The 21,542-nt window shown below is 46.7% G+C and overlaps 1 protein-coding gene across 1 annotated transcript in view; it reads right to left on the bottom strand.

The window, feature by feature from the left end:
• LOC116947425 (secretory carrier-associated membrane protein 5B-like) overlaps positions 1-14,612 on the bottom strand; it is a 39,663-nt gene extending 25,051 nt beyond the window's left edge. Inside the window, exon 1 of the mRNA XM_032963170.2 lies at positions 14,360-14,612. The gene's annotated coding sequence lies outside the window, so the exon portion shown is untranslated. The remainder of the gene's footprint in view (positions 1-14,359) is intronic.
• Between the last annotated feature and the right edge of the window lie 6,930 nt (positions 14,613-21,542).

Genomic DNA, 21,542 nt, shown 5'->3' with positions numbered 1-21,542 from the left:
GACGTTTGGCAACTGGAACCTTCAGCTCCCTAGACAGATTTTCTATGGGATTAAGGTCTGGAGACTGGCTAGGTCACTCCAGGACCTTAATGTGCTTCTTCTTGAGCCACTCCTTTGTTGCCTTGGCCGTGTGTTTTGGGTCATTGTCATGCTGGAATACCCATCCATGACCCATTTTCAATGCCCTGGCTGAGGGAAGAAGGTTCTCACCCAAGATTTGACGGTACATGGCCCCGTCCATCATCCCTTTGATGCGGTGAAGTTGTCCTGTCCCCTTGGCAGAAAAACACCCCCAAAGCATAATGTTTCCACCTCCATGTGTTGACGGTGGGGATGGTGTTCTTGGGATCATAGGCAGCATTCCTCCTCCTCCAAACACGGCGAGTTAAGTTGATGCCAAAGAGCTCCATTTTGGTCTCATCTGACCACAACACTTTCACACAGTTGTCCTCTGAATCATTCAGATGTTCATTGGAAAACTTCAGACGGGCATGTATATGTGCTTTCTTGAGCAGGGGGATCTTGCGGGCGCAGCAGGATATCAGTCCTTCAGGGCGTAGTGTGTTACCAATTGTTTTATTGGTGACTATAGTCCCAGCTCCCTTGAGATCATTGACAAGATCCTCCCGTGTAGTTCTGGGCTGATTCCTCACCGTTCTCATGATCATTGCAACTCCACGAGGTGAGATCTTGCATGGAGCCCCAGGCTGAGGGAGATTGACAGTTCTTTTGTGTTTCTTCCATTTGCAAATAATCGCACCAACTATTGTCACCTTCTCACCAAGCTGCTTGGCAATGGTCTTGTAGCCCATTCCAGCCTTGTGTAGGTCTTCAATCTTGTCCCTGACATCCTTGGAGAGCTCTTTGGTCTTGGCTGTGGTGTAGAGTTTGGAATCTGATTAATTGCTTCTGTGGACAGGTGTCTTTTATACAAGTAACAAGCTGAGATTAGAAGCACTTCCTTTAAGAGTGTGCTCCTAATCTCAGCTCGTTATCTGTATAAAAGACACCTGGGAGCCAGAAATCTTTCTGATTGAGAGGGGGTCAGATGAAACCAAAATGGAGCTCTTTGGCATCAACTTAACTCGCTGTGTTTGGAGGAGGTGGAATGCTGCCTATGACCCCAAGAACACCATCCCCACCGTCAAACATGGAGGTGGAAACATTATGCTTTGGGGGTGTTTTTCTGCTAAGCGGACAGGACAACTTCACCGCATCAAAGGGACAATGGACGGGGCCATGTACCATCAAATCTTGGGTGAGAACCTTCTTCCCTCAGCCAGGACATTGAAAAAGGGTCGTGGATGGCTATTCCAGCATGACAATGACCCAAAACACATGGCCAAGGCAACAAAGGAGTGGCTCAAGAAGAAGCACATTAAGGTCCTGGAGTGGCCTAGCCAGTCTCCAGACCTTAATCCCATAGAAAGTCTGTGGAGGGAGCTGAAGGTTCCAGTTGCCAAACGTCAGCCTCAAAACCTTAATGACTTGGAGAAGATCTGCAAAGAGGAGTGGGACAAAATCCCTCCTGAGATGTGTGTAAACCTGGTGGCCGACTACAAGAAACGTTTGACCTCTGTGATTGCCAACAAGGGTTTTGCCACCAAGTACTAAGTCATGTTTTGCAGAGGGGTCAAATACTTATTTCCCTCATTAAAATGCAAATCAATTTATAACATTTTTGACATGCGTTTTTCTGGATTTTTTTGTTGTTATTCTGTCTCTCACTGTTCAAATAAACCTACCATTAAAATTATAGACTGATCATTTCTTTGTCAGTGGCCAAACGTACAAAATCAGCAGGGGATCAAATACTTTTTCCCCTCACTGTATATTGAGTTGTCAGAAAATTAATTATCTTTGAGAATTACATCAGTCTCTTTCCATAAAAGGCCATAATTCTATCAAAGAGGTCAATGAGGTTATCACAGCTTGGTATTACGTTTTACTTTCAATGACGCTTTGGCAAAATGTTAACTACCTCACCTGGTATACTAGAGGTTGTGGGTTCAATCCTGCCTGTTTATTTGGAGTTTGCATGTTCTCTCCGTGGTTGCGTGAATTTTTCTCCAGGTCCTCTGGTTTTTCCCTCCACATTCAGACACATACGTTGGAAAGTATTTGGCTGCTATACATTTCCACATGATAAGCCACTTCATTGGGCTATTATTTGTGACCAGGTCGCTTCTGAAAAAGAGCTATATATCTCAGTGGACCTTACCTGGTAACTAAAAAAAAATATAGTCAAATAAATATTACCTACTATAATCACCCAGGAATGTCTGTCCGTCCCGCGCGTGACGTCACTTCACATGACCCCCCACCTCCCGCCGCGTGACATCGCTCCACATGAGGCCCACCCCCCCCTCATTAATATTCATGAGTGGGTGGATTTTTACACTAATGCAGAGGAAGGTCGAGCTGAATTCAATAATTTATTGCACAAAGTCGCTTCAAATATGACGTTTCTTTACAGAAAGTGATGGTTAAAAAAAATCTATGCAGCACAGTGCTACATCCGTGCGTGACGTCACTGCAAAAGAGACCCCCCCCCCTTCATTAATATTCATGCCCGCGTGGAAATTTACACTAACGCACAAGAAGGTCTCGCACTCCACATGCCGCACCCCTCCCCAATAACCATTAGCGGGTGACATCATTCCACATGGGGCAACCCCCCCCCTTATTCATAATCATAAGCTGAACAATTTTTCTATTAAATATTTCAGATTTACTGAAATATATACCCGTCCTTGGACGGGCAAAAAAAGCTTGTAGTTTATCCTACAAATGGACTCAGGTCTTACTCAGGGTTCATCACGGGGTGTCCACTTTAATGCCTATCAAAATAAACTGCCACCTTCAAAACACATTCCTGCTGAGGGAGCTGGTAGGAACGTTGGGTTGCTCGGTCAATGGCCAGGGTCAACGGCGGCGTGGTGTATTCCGCAAATATGCCCGACTGTGACGGCGGGCACAAGCCGGCGTGAGTAGGTTAAACGTTGAGTTTTATAAGGGCACCACGGGGTGACCAGCCCCTCCCCACCCAGCCCCACCCCTCCCACCCCCCACCCTCCCCACCCAGCCCCTCCCCACCCCACCCAGCCCCTCCCTCCCCACCCAGCCCCTCCCCACCCTCCCCTCTCGACCCAGCCCCACCCCTCCCATTTTTGGATGCGCGACGGACGGACACAATAATCCCCTGTGGGCTGGTGGTGTAACCAGGAGGTTCCTACCAGTATTACCTGCCCTTAACGGCCATCCTACCCATGACTGTCTTTCTACAAGGCCAATACTTTACTCTCTCCCCATGAGTTTTCTTCCAGACACATTTATCAAATGCCAACATTATTTTATGCCTGACTTATATGATATAAATAACATATAGAATGTAAATAATAACTATATTCCTATGTAAATGTTTATATAGTAGCGGAAGTATCCAAGCTTTCCAACGGTCGCCTCCAACCCCCAACATCACCATCCCTAGGTGCCCCCCCCTACCTCCTGCGTGACAACCCCCATCTCCCCCTTCCGCCTTTCATACCCTTCCCTTGGCCCCCCTAGCCGAGCCCCCCCCCCCACACCCCCGTGCCTGACCCCCCATAGCTCCTCAACTACAACCGCCACTGGCGGTGACATCACCACGGTGCTTATACCATGCTAAGTGCACTTTGAAGTCACGTGAAGTGTTGAAGGCCGGCTGGCAGGAGGTCGAGGAACAAACCCAGGTTCCATGGGTTGACTGACTGAGATGACTGGCAAATACAGCAACTGTGCTCCCCACTGTGCCAACTGTATGCATTTTTGCCGGCCCGGCACTCTGCTCATTGTTGCTCCTCTGCCCTCCACTGTTGTTAGAGGGCGACTGCCTCCACCTCCCCAGCAACGTCCTTCACGGACCTCCTCCATAGAGGCCGATCTTGACACTGCTGGTAACAGTCATTGGCAAATATAATCAACTCCACATCAGTCCATATCTTCTTCTTTGGTTCTTTCGGTAAAGTCACGTAGAATGAGAATATAATAATAAAATAAAATAACACAATATTAACATAACACGATATTTTATTTTATTATTTTATTCTCATTCTACGTGACTTTACCGAAAGAACCAAAGAAGAAGAATCCTTGCAGTCACGAAAGCTTTAAATCGAAAGTCCATATCTTCTCTAACCCGTGGCATGCCAATTTAGCACCATCTATCCAGCCAAACAGATGTTGCTTGGGCACGCCGTGGCTGGGCATGTGGCTACATGACCCATGGCCTCTCGAATACACCCCCACCTGCGAGGCCTCCTATGCCCCCACATGCGTGCAGGTCACCCGCACACCTCAGCGTGCCTCTTCCTTCCTGCTGACGTGACCGCATGGGTCAGGTTGAGGAACCATGTCCCTCCTGCTTACAGATGCCACACATGTGAGGTTTTTATGGCAATGGGCAGTCCACAGCAATGTGCCTCAACTGACACAGAAACACCAAGCCACAAAGACAGCACATGCAGACCGTACGCTAATGGCGACGTAGCGTGGAGACACAGCACAAAGACAATGCACTAATTGCGGATTCGGCATGGCTCTCTGAAAGTAGGACTTATTATACAACTTCTTTACTCAGACCTGACTCTATCCATTTTTTCTAAAGAGTTGTCTATTTTTCTTTCATTATCGACACCTTATGAAGAAGTCCAAGGCAATTACTTTTAGGGTGGTTTCGTAACAATAAATAAGCCTTTATGAAACCATTTAAGCATGTATTAAATAACTTCAGGAGTACCATTACAACCTTATAGTAACTGTAACAATCTTCTTTCAACTGTCAAAGGCTCATGCAACTAAGCGCCATCCCCATTTACGTCATACACATGTGAAAGTTGTCTACAACTCTTGGCAGTGATGTACTGCTCATCAGCACTACCCACTGAAAAGTGACCGTATAGCTAAAAAAGTGATTTTTGCTCTTTTGTCCCGGGCCTTATTTTGGCTTTACGTGAACAACCTTCACGGGAAGTTTTTTTTTTCGAATACATGTGATATTGCTTCATTAAATACAATATAAAGGAACAATACTTAAAAGTAAAAACTCTTCTGCACAAACCTGGTTGTGACAGATTCTTCCTTTCACTATTAAACGCGTAATAAAGCACATGATTCCCATGACTCGAGCGATGTTTCACTTCCTGGTAAAATAATTGTAAAAGTTTACTCTTTCTACTAAAAGCAATATTGACCGAATGCCTTTTATTACAGTTACAGTTCTCACACATTTTGTAATAGGTCTGTTTTTTATAGTCGTGTGGGCACCTGCTTCTGTCACTTTCAGACGTTACCTGCATATAAACTTTAACAAAGAAAACAGGCACTCCTAAAGGCTAACGACATCTCTCTTATTCTTAGCTCTTTCGGTAAAGTCACGTTGAAGGGAAACAATAAAATAATAAAATATATATAAAACAATAAAAATTCTCACGACGTTTCGACCATAACACAAACGGTCGTGTGTTATGGTCAAAACGTCGTGAGAATTTTTATTGTTATATATATTATTATTTTATTGTTTCCCTTCAACGTGACTTTACCGAAAGAGCTAAGAATATGAATTACTGCAGTCACGAAAGCTTCAAATCAAGACATCTCTCTTATGAGAGGTCCCTATAAGCACACCCATCACTCTAATTACTGACCTAACTTAGGTTGTTCAATAACAATAATTGATATTGGCCACTGTGAACACATATGTAGTGAGTCCAACTGAGTCGCAGACGTTGTCTTGGGAGCAACACTATTTATTACACCAACTCAACACAACATAACGTAACCTACACTTACCACGCTACGGCAGAACTAGACACGGTTCGCTATCCCGGTCCAGACCACGAGTTGGGTCCCGGACCGTGTGGCTAGAGGCCTTTTCAACCCGACGTGGATCTTCTTCACCAACAACCCGAAGAACCCCGAGCCCCTCACGGGGCCCCCGTTATATCAGCCTGGGCTGGGGCTGGCTCTGCCCCTCACACCGCCCACCTTCTAGATCTCTCGAGCTTTTTCCCGAAGACTCCCGAGAGCTCCTTTATACCACGTGACCGCCCAGCGGCCCCCGTCCACCGGTGGCCCCCCTCCAAAATCATCCAGTCACGTGTCGGCAGGTCAACCAGTGTATCATGCCCCAACGTAACTCTGGCTGGCTGACACTCCCTTTCGCTCCCTCACCGGGAGCCCACACCGCACACTGTACACAGTGCCTCCGCGCTGACCAGCGCGGGGAGCCTGCACCGCACACTGTACGTGGTGCCTCCGCGCTGACCGCGCTCACCCAAGCCCCGCTAGGGCTGGTACTACGCCCAGTAACCGGGCTGCACATGACAACATATTATCCGCTGTGCCTTCGCAAGCCCGGCACCACACAGTGACATTCACAGTCACTACACATATATAATTATCCATTTACTCCTTGATGAAAAGCATCCATCTCAATACTTATGTAATGACAGGAGAGTCAACCTACGGTGTGAGTGGACTAGTGGCCACGGGAGGTAATGACAGGGGAGTCAGCCTACAGTGCGAATGGACTCGTGGCCACAGGAGGTAATGACAGGGGAGTCATTTTGATTTAAAGCTTTCGTGACTGCAGGGATTCATATTCAAGAATACAGGGGAGTCAGTCTACATTACGAATGGACTGGTGGCTACGGGAATGATCGAGAATAGGTGTGGCCAGGTGACGGAAGAGGACGGTAGAGTCTGCTGGTAAAGCGACCGTCTGGAACCAGCGAGAAGGTTCGGGAATGGGGGCGTGGCCTCAGACTGTACATAAGGGAGATGCGCGGGAGACTTGGGGCTATTGCAGTAGGGTCTCCGCTTGCTCAAGTGAACGTGTCTTCAAACACATTATTGCGGAGGGAGCTGGTAGGAACGTTTGGTTGCTCGGTCAATGGCCAGGGTCAACGGCGGCATGGTGTATTCCGCAAATATGCCCAACTGTGAGGGCGGGCACAAGCCAGCGTGAGTAGGTTAAACGTTGAGTTTTATAAGGGCACCACGGGGTAACCAGCCCCTCCCTAACCAGCCCCAGCCCTCCCACCCCCACCCCTCCCACCCTCCCCACCCAGCCCCTCCCCACCCTCCCCTCCCCACCCAGGCCCTCCTCACCCAGCCCCTCCCTACCCTCCCCTCTCCACCCAGCCCCACCCCTCCCACGTGGACAGACATCCACAGACATACACAATTAATCCCCTGCCTCGTGTGAATTAATCCCGGTTGGGCTTCCAGTCCACTACGTTCCCTACCAGTATAAAGAAACCATCTCAAGACGAATGTATCAAGTCGTCATTACACTTAGAGAAGCCAAATGATGGCCCTTGTTACCCCTTAGTGCTAACAAGTCTCAGGACAAATAAAGAGTTCCTTTGCAATTACATTATATTATTTTTTCTATTAATCATGTTGGCACATGTGCCTGCCCCTTCAGAATTAGCAGCTGAAGTTGGGTGTTGTTCGCATCGCTGCCCTACATATATTGTCTAAGGTAATATTAAAAACACTTAACCATTTAGTGGGCATCGCCCAAGATGAAATGCTCTTATCCCTTCATGGGTAATTTCCCTCTCAGTTAATAGCACATCTATGCATACCTTTTCCCAGGCTTTCATCCTATCCTTCAATGTTGAAGTCCCCTGTTATATTTCACTACACCAAAAACAGTTGGTGTAAGTTTCTCCATATGGCTGCTGTTGGTGTAACTTTGTTTAATAACCTCAGCCTAATCTCTTTGCTCGAGTAATGTGATAAAACCAGTAATATATTGCCTAACATTAAAATGTAGTTTTTCTTTTTGACTTTCAGTCCAGTTGATTTGCTGTGGTTTATTCTCATATTAGCTGGGTTCTTGGCAGTTCATCCAAATAATAATTCCAATCCAGTGTACAACTACTACAATTATCATTAATTGCCGAGAAAATTAACAAACTTTTATTACCATAATATATTTAAATAAATAAAAATCTACTGTAATATGGACTCAACAATAAAGCAGCGGAATAGCTGAAGAGATTTCCACATAAAACATATGGCAATATATCAATGAGGCACTGTAACTCAGACACATAAGCTGCAAGGTTTCCAAAATGTGAACATATTTCTCCATTAATGATTTCCTCTTGCAGTATATAATGCAAGTCAGATTAAGTGTAAGTTAATATAGCTATAACTTCTACACAGACAACAGGATGTTTGACCCCATTGCAAAGTTTCTAAAGTTGGTGTTGTTTAGAAAGCCTGGATAATGCCAACAATGCATTTACTCTATACATGTGGGGGGAGACAAAGTTGTCAGCTTAATTTATATCTTCAAAATGATTGACGGTGCAGTGGTTAGCACACTGCTCTATGAACCACTGCCCCGAGTTTGATTCCCAGCCATGGAAAAAAAAGCATTGGCAAGTAATATCTGAAGTCCTGGACCTCCCTTCACTACATGGATAAGTATGCTTGTGTGTACACGTGTTACGAGACAATACACATAAAGGCTTGCATGTGTTAGGAATGAGGGTCTGATTGGTTAGCTCCATCTGCAGCAAAATGTAAACGTTGATGTCATGATACTCGGTTAAAAATTCCCAACCTGCACAACCTTTCCTGCATCAGAATTTGCTGCCGTGAGTGCAGGAAAGAAGGGCTCCAACTATTTGGCCCCATGGCACAGTGTGCCATATGCAACTTGAATTTGGAGACAGGTCACTTGATGGAAAGACTGTCACAAAAAGCAAATTAAACAAACTCATTTGTAATGATGTGTACTGTCTTCAATTGACTGAAAGTGAAACATGTCAAGAAACCTACAAAAAAAGTCTCCAGACTCAGTAGAGCATGAATGCATAAACAAATTATTACAGTGTGGATGGAATCTATTACTATTTCAATTGACATCATTGGAATTGTTGGTAACCCAAATTTTTATATTCTTGGTTCTTTCGGTAAAGTCACGTAGAAGGGAAACAATAAAATAAAAATTGTATTGTTTTATATTTTTTTCTTGTTTCCCTTCTACGTGACTTTACCGAAAGAACCAAGAATATGAATCCCTGCAGTCACGAAAGCTTTAAATCAAAACCCAAATTTTGTTCATGAACTCGACTTGCTCATTTGGATGAGCATGTATTTTGTAGATTCTGGTCATGTTTTTTGTTTAAGTGGGCAGGGCCATGTGGTTGAGTGAGGCGAGTTACGTCATGGCGCGTCTTGTTGCTGTGGTGACCCCATGTCATCACCAAAGGTCTAGGGACGGCTGAGTGAATCGGGTCAGCACTCTATCACCACTCATTGATGGAGGCACAGTCTTCACTGTGAAGACTGAGGGGATGCAAGAGCATGAGAATGACCTGAGAAGAGCTCACATATGGCACACGATTAACACACTGTACATAAGACAGAAGAATGCCATGACCAGGTGTGTAAAGCTGCTGTGGTGTGCACAGCTGAAAGAGCAATTGACTGTTTGGGTTGATTCAGCAATTTGTTTGCCAATTCCATTGTGCCCAATAATCCTGCATGACAAGCATGTTAGCCATATTGTTTTGTGTCCTCTGATGCCTTTAAAGACTTTTGGTTTCAATAAGCTTTCATCTCGTTTAAAATATACATATACGTGTAGATAATACATATCATATCACTTATAATTACTAGCTCTCTCTTATTCCACAACTGGATGAAGGCCTTCCCCCACTGCGTGTGTTCTGAGGTTTGGTTCATCATACTTCACCATGCATGCCAGTGCAGATTGGAGGGCAGGGGGGCAGCAGGACAAGTTCAAATATAACTCACCACTGATATTAGCCGTAGCTGTGATTCAAACTTATATTGCCAAGTTCATAGTGCAATGCGCGAACCACTATGCCATCACTCCATCGCATATACTGGGAGTCCTCACGTAACATCGTAGTTGCGTTCCCAAGAAGTGTGACTTCAAGCGGAACAACATCAAGTGAACATTTTCCCCAAAGGAAATAAAGTAAAGTCTGAGGTTACGTTCCAGTTTACATTTAATAAGTTGAAATGCAGCAACATAATAGAAAAGAAATACAAATAAAATAAAGTGATACCTATTTAATAATCCGTGGAGGGATGAATAGATAAATCACGCCCTGACTGGGATGTGAACTGACAATTGCCGATTCATGAGTGAAGCACTTTAACCAGAGCCAATGGTGTTGTTAAAAAGCAAGTTTTTAATACCCTCTCAGATGGACAAAACTCTTAGAGCTTTCGGTAAACTCACGTAGATAGAAAAAGAATCATTATTAGTTAAATAAATAATAATTTCCTATCTACATGACTTTACCAAAAGACCCAAAGAGTATGAATTCCTACAGTCACGAAAGCTTTAAATCAAGATGGACAATAGTTATGCTGTAGAGCACTCCGGGTTCACCACAACACCAGAGGCTATACATTGTGTTTGAGCTTTGACGCCCATTCGTAGCACTTTATCTTTATTTAATATAGTAGCCCATTTTTATAAAGCATTTATGTGTATCCTTTAAAAAATGTAGTGTCGCCCTTTACTGTAATTCCACATATGCCTGTCTGTCATAGCGACATAAATCCTCTCGTATACTGCGGGGCCCTCATAAACATAGGAATCTTCTATGGCTAAAAACAAGCTCAACGTGCTTTCTCGACAATGAAAATTAACCAAAGTAAGTCAAGCTGTATAGTGAAAGCCAAAAAATTTGAGATTTACATACTGTAGGCCATGCATCACGCAATACATGATTAAATATGCTGTACAAGCTGCTATATAATTTTGCTTCAGCGAGTACATTGCACAACACTGATCGTGTGCATTACAGAACCTGCAAGCCACTATTATGGCATGCTTAATTCCATCGAGACAATTATACCCTGGTCAGGAGTTGGGTGGGGGGGGTAACAGTATGTTAGTTTTCATTGATTCCATTTTAGAAAAGCACTCCAATCTGCTCTAATTTGCCTCTTTAACCATGTTCATTGCGGTCCGATTTCAATAGCCATCCTAGGTGAACTTTTATGCAGCTTTTCAAGTTGTCATTGACAAATATCTACAGTTGCTTAGCAAAGTATGAATCTGAGCAGCGTGCATTGAAGCTCTGTCATCCCGACAGTTCTGTTCCTTCACCTGAAGAAGGCTACTTGTGTTATGGCCGAAACGTCGTGATTTTTGTTCTTTTATTTTTTACCTACGTGACTTTACCGAATAGAACCAAAGAGTATGTATATGTGCTCAGCACTCCTTGTCAATACATCGGCAACCATGCTTATTGTCCATCTATAAAAAGGCCATTCACTTTCAGGTCTGTTGCGGGCGACATTCCACGCACCGTATTAAACACAAAGGTGACTTCCACTTTCATACGGTCTCTTTACGGCGACCTCAATATTTCGTGACTTTTACTCCGGCGATAAAACAACCTAAATGCACCTCGTGAAGCACACACCAGTCCCAGACACCCTGCTGCTGCTGCTCTGCCACCAGGATGCAGGTAGCCCTCGAGAGAGAGAGAGAGCGGCCTCCAACATCACGGGGCTCGGTGGTGGTGGTGGGGGTGCGCGTCTCAGAGAAATCCGCGTGAGCACCGCACTCGACCCTCGCGGCTTGGGAGTTGCTGCACCACAGCGGAAGTTTGCGAGCATTCAAACCCTGGTGGTGGTGGAGGTCTACTTAGCGGCCAGGCGGGCTCTGAAGCCCGCATGCAGCTCTTGAAATATTGAGAGGGGGGGGGTGGGTTATCTAATTCGAAAACAGGTCCCTGCAGGGTGGGCTGGTAGGAACATTGGAATTTTGCGCAATTATATTTTTACACCCCAACAGCACGAGATTTCACTTCGTTAAAGTATTGAAAGGGGACGGACGGACACATTAATCTATTGCAGGCTGGTACACTCAGTTTACAACTTCGTTTCTACCAGTATAAATGGTTCATATTTTGGTTGCAGACCCATGATTTGGCCCAAGTCAACAGTAGTAAAATTTTGATTTAAAGCTTTCGCGACTGCAGTGATTCATATTCTTGGTTCTTTCGGTAAAGTCCACGTTGAAGGGAAACAATAAAATAAAATAAAAAATACATATTAAAAAACGTGAGAATGCTATTGTTTTATATGTATTTTATTACTTTATTGTTTCCCTTCAACGTGACTTTACCGAAAGAACCAAGAATAATATCAACGGTAGTCGTGGCGTGCGGTCGATCGCCCCCGGCAAAAAGGAATGTGGAATCTTCGCCAAAGCATTTCCGTCCGTGGGAAGAAGAAACAAATCGCCGATTACAAGTCGGTAACAATTTGGCTGGAGATGTGCAAAGCTCCGAATTTTGCGGCTTTTTCGCTAAACGCCGCGTCGAGTGATGACGGACCCCCGTTTCCCTTGATCGATATCTATCTTCTTTGGTTCTTTCGGTAAAGTCACGTAGAATGATAATAAAATAATAAATTGATAAAATAAAATAACACAATAATATTCTGTGAGAATAACACAATAATATTCTGTGAGAATATTATTGTGTTATTTTATTTTATCAATTTATTATTTTATTATCATTCTACGTGACTTTACCGAAAGAACCAAAGAAGATGAATCATTGCAGTCACGAAAGCTTTAAATCGATATCTATCCCTTGCGATCTCGACACGTGTACATGGAATCGTCCACGAGAGAATAATCGAGGGGTTTTCCCGACAACACGTACGGTGTTACATGTGAATGTATTACAAGTGAATGTATTCACTTCACGCGTTGATAAAGGTGAATTATTAAGTCGCGGCGATGCGGAGGGCTGGTGACGTCGCAAAAACAAACACAATAACGTCTTACAATCAGAACACAGGCTTCGAATCGTGCCTAAACATCTTATTTTGGAGATTATACCAATTTTTATGCCGACTCCCTTAAGCAGCGAATAGCTCTAATGAAGCCAAACTCCCCCCCACCTCCCACGCGTCTTTCACTGCATCTGCACGGTGGTCCAGATGTCTTGTGACCCACATTTAATTATCTAAAACCTACACACGTATATATTTTTTTAAAGATCTATTTAAAACGAACGTCGATTTGCAAAGGGGGGGGGGGGGCAGGGTGGAGAAAAAAAACAAACGTTAAGGGTCAATTAATTGGGGTGGGGGGTGTCACAAGACATGTGGACCACCCTGCTGTAGTAGTTTGATGGAGGCCGTTAACAAGGGGACCACAATGCACTTCCACAGGAACTGATGACGTTGCTTTTGAACACGAACAGGATTTGCGTCTCGTCTTAAAACCTACTACGGTCGTGGTTGAGTTTTTCTTTGTTGTGTGCCGACCTGCTGCGCTTTGTCATGGACCGGTTTTCTCTCCGTCATTTTTTTTCTACAGCCCACATGGACCGCCTCCTCTGCGACACGTGCACCACAATGGGGGGGCCCACACGACGTGCACCACAATGGGGGGGCACACGACGTGCACCACAATGGGGGGCCCCACACGACGTGCACGACAATGGGGGGCCCCACACGACGTGCACCACAATGGGAGGCCCCACACGACGTGCACCACAATGGGGGGGCCCCACACGACGTGCACCACAATGGGGGGGGGCACACGACGTGCACCACAATGGGGGGGGCCCACGACGTGCACCACAATGGGGGGCCCCACACGACGTGCACGACAATGGGGGGGGCCCACACGACATGCACCACAAAGGGGGCCCCACACAACGTGCACCACAATGGGGGGGCCCCACACGACGTGCACCACAATGGGGGCCCCCCACACGACGCGCACCACAATGGGGGGGCCCCACACGACGTGCACCACAATGGGGGGGGCCCACACGACGTGCACCACAATGGGGGGCCCCCACACGACGCGCACCACAATGGGGGGCCCCACACGACGCGCACGACGCACGGGGCAGCAAGGGGCCCGGCCACACGAGACGGCCACACGAGACGGCAACATTTACCCATTACAGCGGCTAATGTGGCCTGGGGCCGGAGAGCCCGAGTCGAGCCTAAACGCTCAAAACGGGGACTGCGCGCCGCTCGATGGCAACAGCGGCAATCGCCACGACGCGCCGGTGACGTCGCTGCCGTGCCAGGCTAGGTGCACGCTGATGCACAACGAAGTGTGGGAAGGCCCGCCGGCAGGTCACGACACAGGGACGGGTCCCAGGCGTTGCGGGTGAAACCGACGGATAATCACCGTCGGATCTTACCAACCCCCCCCCCCCACTCGCGTTCCACAACCCCAGACATCCCCGCGGGGCGTAAGGCGCGGCGCACCCCCCCCTCGCCGCCGCCGCCGTCTCTCCGTCACCGCGGGACTCTCGCCGTCTTCCGCTCTTACCCGAGCAGCGGCGATAGCGGGCGGGATCCTGTACCCCGCGCGGTGTGCGTGGACGGCTCCTTCTACCGCGAGCAGCGGCAACAAGTCCGGTTCCTTCTACCCCGAGCAGCGGCAACAAGTCCGGTTCCTTCTACCCCGAGCAGCGGCAACAAGTCCGGCTCCTCCAACAGCGAGCGCTGAGAAACTGCACCGTGGTGGTGGTGGTGGCGGTGCTGCTGCTGTCGAGTCACGTGAACGACATCCACGGAAGCGGCGCCTGCCCCGCCGCCCCCCCCCCGCCCCCCCCCCGCCCCCCCCGCCCCCCCCCCGCCCCCCCCCGCCCCCCCCCGCCCCCCCCCCGCCCCCCCCGCCCCGCGGTCGCCGCTGTGGAGCCGTTCGGAATGTTCTGTTGTTGGACTTTAAACGCGAGCACGGCGGTGGTGGTGGCGGTGTTATAAAGCTGGCGGGCGTGAACTATTTTTAAGTGCAATTTGGCGGGTTTCTTTCAAATAAAAAGCTGTTGTGGAATGTGATTTTGCTCAGTATGTTTTACAAACGTTATATATCTTATTCTTTGGGACTTTCGGTAAAGCCATGTAAATAAAAAAGCATAAAAAAAGATTTTATTATTTTATTCTATCTACGTTGCTTTACCGAAATACCCAAATAATATGAATTCCTGCAGTCACGAAAGCTTTAAGTGAACTCTTTTTTTAATCATGTTTAACGTTTTTGAAGGAACCGGAATGTAAAATGCGATTTCCAACCACAAGTCAGTCAATCAATTAGCAGCATGTTCATAATGCGAGAGTGTTAACCAGAACACCTTTTCACATCATATTACAACCGTTTTGGCCTCCCTCCCTCCACTGGCTTCCAGTTTCATGTAGAATATAGTTGAAAATCCTATTGTTAACTTACAAAGCAGTGAACCATCTTTCCCCAGCCTACATCATTGACATGCTGCACCCATATATCCCCTCAAGGTCCCTAAGATAGGGGGATGCAGATATTCTCTTCATCCCCATTGACTCCCATGTTAAAAACCGAGTTACATTTCAGTCCCAAAATGTTCCACTCTTGAATAACTTTTTTAACATGAGAAATGCAAATTACTGGAAAATAAAAAAACGGAAAAAAAACATCAAATGTAACACCTAATGAAGAACCACAGTGCAAGATCCCCTATTATATCACCCCCTCTCTCCATTCAATCAAACAGCCCTCTCGCGCTCTCTCGACGTCTCTCATACATGTGTTGTGTAGTGCACGACGACTCGGAGGCAGATCTTCTGGTAAGGGCTTACGCCGGTTTATTAAACACACAGGTTAACACGACACACCAGAGATAGGTGTCCCTATACTTGGCCCTTCACCCGGACCTCAGGCTCTCTTGGCCCCTAGCTCGGCTATCTCTGGGGCTCTCTGACTCAGGTCGAGATGGGGGCTCAACCAACACCGCCCGACCGAGGAGACCAGCACTTCACGCAAACCGAGCCGGCTCTTGCAGACCCTTATCAGTCCTACCCCTGGCTGTCTCTTCGGCTCCCCTTCAGCCGCTCACCATCCCCGGCTCCCACGCTTTCTTCACGGGGTCCCCTTTAAGTATCCCCCGTGGCATGATGTCATCGCGCCTCACCGTGCAAATGACATCACATCGCCAACTGCTCCTCTACACAAGGGTAAGGACAGTACAGGGCCTCGTGGCCGTAAATAATAATTGACGCGGGAACAGACAGGGTCAAGTAAGGATAGTACGGGACCTAAGTGGTCATAAATAATAATTGAGGATACAGAGACAGGGCCAATTGAGGTAAGATAGAGCTCGGGAAAAGGGGCGTGGCCGAGTCCGAAAGGGGGATAAAAGGCGGCGTGGAGCAGGGCTCTGGGCTGCTGCTATGGGGGTTCGAAGAGACCGTCATTGCCATCGTCATCTTGGAGTGGGTCGTCTTCATCATCTTGGAAGGCTAGGGAAGGTTTATATATTGTGTCCGTGGCTGCTACGCCTTCGCTCCTATCTAATCAGCCAACTACATAAGAAACGTCATGTAGCAGTTACATAAGTTACCCAGCTGTACATAGTCATTTTGCGGTTATCCATTAAAATATCAGTAAGTCGGGCAGACCTTAATAGATAATAAATATATATGTATAATTCAACAAGACAGTGTCTCTGAGTGCTACATTACACGTGTAATGACTGAAATTAAGAGACACCCCAAACCAATGTGCAGCCAAACTATCGTTCAAAAGGTAGGCCAGGGCCTCCTATTGGTGGAAAGAGGCCCCCACAATGATTGGTCAGGAGGCGGGGTTTGAAGAGATTGGACGAAGTATTTCAACGGGAAAAGTGGGAAACGGTGGAACTCGGAGGCGACAGTTGGGAACCGTTGGAGGAGAAGGACAGAGATTGGCTGCGGTAAAAACAGTGAGGGAAAGTTTGAGAAAGGGGATTCAAGAAGGATAAAAGGGGAGAACACGAGGAGAGGGGACGTGGGAGGGAAGGGAAGAGTTTCAAGAGCAAGAACGAAGCCCGGGCATAGTGTTGTGGTTGTGTCTAAATGAAGAGGCTCTTAGTAGACAGTCGTCAGTGCCATTTCACATGCACACATATCTCTGCCCCCCCCCCCCTCCTCTAGACAAAGATCTCCCGTATAGCCTTAACAGACTATTGGGCCAAGTGTTGTTAGCGAGCACCTATGAAGGCCGGTATGGCACACGAGGGGTGCTTTGCCAGCACCATGCGCGGCTGCCTTTGCCTCACTAGTGGCGATGTTTACACACCGCACTAGGTACTCATTTGAGGCTGGGTCGACCTAGGGGAGGCCTAGGACCGGTTCAGATAATCATCACTGGTATTGGCCGTGAGCAGGAATTGATCTGGGGTCGCCGGGTTCACAGCACCATGCGCCATAATGTTAGCCATGGCCAAGAATCAAACTCATGTGGTTAGGTTTAATAGTGGAATGTTCTAACCATAGCGCGACCGCTCCCCTGCACGTGACAGAGGAATTTTCAGTCGTATATGCTATACGTGTGTAATGAGAGGGCGCCACTTACAATAGTCACCTACAGGATGACCGGGGGGTTATTGCAGATATGTGCTATGTTGTCTCACATCCAGTCAGTAAGGGGGATCCCATCTGGGTGAAAGGTAAATGGGCGGAGCTAGCGGGAAGCCTCGAGAGCCCTCTAGAAGGTTCTGAGAGGGGTGTGGCTAGAGGCGGGGCTTAGCCCCGCTGAGAGGGATATAAGCAGAAGGAGCAGAGGACTCGGGGTCGTCGGTGTGAAGAGCCTGGGTTTGAACGTCGTCACCGCCTGCGCTCCCTCCATCAGCCACGTGGCGGGCTCCACCAGCAGAGCCTCCCCTCTCTCCGACACGCTGTCAGCCAGCGGCGGGGCGGAGAGAGTGGGAGTGCCGCGGCGGCGTGAGGCAAGCGTGAGCCGCGTCCCGAGGGCAAGAGAGAAGTAGGCAGCGAAGGAACGAGGGAGACACGTGCTGTACTGCAACTTAAGAATAAATACAACTGAAGTTTAACCCGTGTCGGAGACGTTTATTACACATGTACAGTGCAATATTACATCTCAAAATAGTCCATTTAACTGTGTGCATTCCTAGTTTAATTGTTGTGCAAACATTTTTTGCACATTTTTTTAAAGAACGCATATACAATATAGTACAGTAGCCGACAGGGAATGGAGACAGGTGATAGGGGCTGGTAACCCCTCCACTGTCAACTAAATCACCACAAACCCACGAATAAAGATCATAACAAGCTTGTGCTGGAGGCCCAATGGCACAGGCATCTATGAAATCTGGAAAAACCACATTTGGTGGAGCAAGAAGACTGAACCTCCACCCTCGGTGCTCCTCTATAAACAGCATAAAACCACTGCGAGTAGACACATAGAACACTCAAAAGCTCACAGCGGAGGAGAGGCTGCCATTCCTCTGGACCGTTACCGCCTGGACCTCTGTAGAATACAAGTCTGGTGGACTGGCTCTGGCTCCAGTCATCACGAGGGGATGGACTTTCCTGCACCAGGGGCAAGAAACTGCCAAACAACAGGAAATAGCTCTGCTTCTGAACCAAAGAATTAAGGGCGTGTATGAACGTGGAAGTGAGGTCTGGGAAGCTGAGTCTCATGCTATTATAATAGTCGTTTTGTTTACCCTTTTTTCTGGCAAAACAAAACTGACATCTTTTTACAAGGAATCATGTTTACATTAACCACAATACCTGCAGTCAAAATGCAAAAAAAACACTAATAATGTATGTACTGTCCTTGAAACTGATTGGTCCACACCAGAGACAGCTTTTGGTAGAGCCCAGTCTCATATGGTGTTCGACCAGATGACGCCAAAAGGCGCACAACTCAAAGACAACGCACAATCAGAGTATTGATGGCACGGGGTAAGCATTTACATCATGAGACCTCCTTTGCCAGTAGCAAAATATAATAATATATTTTTTTACCCTGGCAACAAAACTGACACCTTTTTACAAGGAATCATGTTTACATTAACCACAATACCTGCAGTCAAAATGCAAACAGGACAGTGCATACATTATCAGAGTGCGTTTTTTGTTTGCATTTTGACTGCAGGTATTGTGGTTAATGTAAACATGATTCCTCGTAAAAAGGTTTCAGTTTTGTTGCCAGAAAAAAGGGTAAAGAAACTTATATTTTGCTACTGGCAAAGGAGGTCTCATGATCGCATGCTATTGTCGGCTCGCCTCCACACCAAAAATGAACATCAGTGAAGAGATGCAAGGCAAGGCTGATGACTGAGATGCCTCTTTGACCTCAGATCACAAATACTGGCTGAAGTGGCCCCTCGGTATAGAATCATCCTGTTCGGTGACTTTAATGCCTGAATGAGTCATGACACAGGCACTTGGGCTGGAGTGATTGTAAAGCATGGGCCAGATCAGCTCAATACCAACGGTAGCATTCTACTTGATTTCTGTACAGCCCATGGCCTTGTAATTACGAATATGCTGTTCTGGCATCGACACATCCACACAACATTATGAATGCATGCTGGGTTCAAGCAATAACATCTGCTGGACTACATATTAATTGCACATCCGATGTGGGGGGCATGTCCTTGACACCAGGACCTACCATGAAGCTGATCTGTCCACCAACCATTGGCTTGTCATCTGTAAGATGTGCCTGCCATTATTCCACTGCATTGGGTATCCACCGAGGACTCCATTCAAACCCATAATAGCCTGGTATCAACTAGCTGTTGAAAGTTACAAGCGAGAATTTGATCATCGCTTGCAGCTGGTGTTGGCATCGTTCCGCTGTCTGCCTGATGCCAGAGGGAAATGGATGAGGTTCAGAACTGTGGCTAATGCATCTGCAATGGCTGCATTGGGTAAACAGTTTAGACGTTTCCAGAAACCCTGGCTGATGGGGGAGGTGTTTCGGCTAGTTGAGACAAAACGAGAGGCTCGCTCTCCGAGCAAAGGTTTACCACAGCCTTCGCTCGGAGATTCTGAGATCTGTGTGGCACTGCAAAGATGAGTGGTGGTCTTGGGTTGCTGATGAAATGGAAAATGGCTCAGTAGCTCATGATCACAAATCACTCTTTCATTCCATGAAAAGTAACTTCCAACGCCACACCTATTACCATCCTTAAGGGAAAGAACATGTCTGCAGGTTTGCTGAGCATTTATGTGAGGTTTTGAGGGATAGGAAATCCCTCAGCTAAGATAACATCATGGGGCAAGTATCGATGACCCTGCTGGGGCTGCTATGCCTCAAATATTGGAAGAAGTAGTCACCCCCTGCGAGTAGCTGGCTGATGTGCCATCTGTTGAGGAAGTACGAATGGTCTGAGACCAGGAAAAGCACGGGGTAGAGATTATTTTCCCTCTAGGAAAATCACAACTGTCTGGATCACAGGAAAGGGTTCCACAGGATTAGAATGATTCCTTGGTCATCCCCTTCTTTAAGAAGGGGGGCCATACTGATTGTAACAACTACTTGGGCTTCTCCCTCTTCAGTGTGCCATGAAAGGTCCTGGCAAGAATTATTCATCATCCCCTTGCCGGGCATGCTGAGAAGCCACAGGATATGTCTGTCGCACCCCAATAAACTGAATTGAATCGGTCAAGTTCTCGTCGCCGTCAGTCCATTCCGTGCAATCCCATCAATGTTCTTCCCCCACTGTCCCCTCTCCTCATTTCCTCCTTGAGCTCCCTCCTCCCCTCTTCCACTTTAAACTCGGTCTCTGGAACTTATGGTCTGTTTGCAATAATACTGCTATCCTTGCTGCTCTCCTATTCACTGTTTGGTTGTTCACTCTTACCACACTACTAGCAAGAAAGGTAGTGGTGTTGGCCTCCTCATACCCTCTTTCAGGTCTCCTACCCCCTTCTCTCTGTGTTATCCCTTCCTTCTTTAGTCTTTCGAGTATAAACTCTCTCCTTTCATCTTCCCTAATTACATTTCTATCCTTATAAATTATCGCCCTCCCTGGCCCCCCTTCATCCTTCAACCATCTTGACTGCCTGCTTCTTTTATTCTAACTGGCCCCCATTCCTTCATTCTCTTGGGTGACTTCAATCTCCACCTCAATTCGCCCTCCAACTCAGCAGTTCTTTTCCATTTAACCAGCTCCTTTAATATACACTTAAAAAAAAAATCGCCCCCTGACCCATACATCAGGCAACATTCTAGACTTATTCTTTGGTTCTTTCGGAAAAGTCACGTAGATATAAAAATAATAATTTCAAAGAAAGTGAATAAAAAATGAAAAAACACTAATGTTGACTGTAGCCTGGTTCTTAATCGGAGTTAGTGTACTGGTAGTCTATAATGTAGACTGTTGCAATGGTTATTAAGCTGGGTGAGTGTACTGGTAGTCTATAATGTAGACTGTAGCCTAGTTCTTAACCTTGGTGAACATACTGGCAGCCTACAATGTAAACTGTAGCGTGATTTTTAACCTCGGTGAGTGTACTGGCAGTCTATAATGTAGACTGTAGCCTGGTTTTTAAGCTGGTAAGCGTATTGGCAGTCTATGATGTAGACTGTAGCAATGGTTATTAAACTGAGTGAGCATACTGGCAGTGTATAATGTAAACTGTAGTCTGGTTATTAACCTGATTGAGCGTACTGGCAGTCTATAATGTAGACTTATTCTGGTTCTTTCAGTAATAAAAATAAAATAAAAACCACGACGTTT

Source organism: Petromyzon marinus, chromosome 1, assembly GCF_048934315.1.
Source record: "Petromyzon marinus isolate PM22_M1 ecotype Great Lakes invasive population chromosome 1, UKy_Petmar_22M1.pri1.0, whole genome shotgun sequence".
Lineage (NCBI taxonomy): Eukaryota > Metazoa > Chordata > Hyperoartia > Petromyzontiformes > Petromyzontidae > Petromyzon > Petromyzon marinus.
Note: the sequence above shows the minus strand (reverse complement) of the source record. Positions and strands in the feature narration are given on the sequence as shown.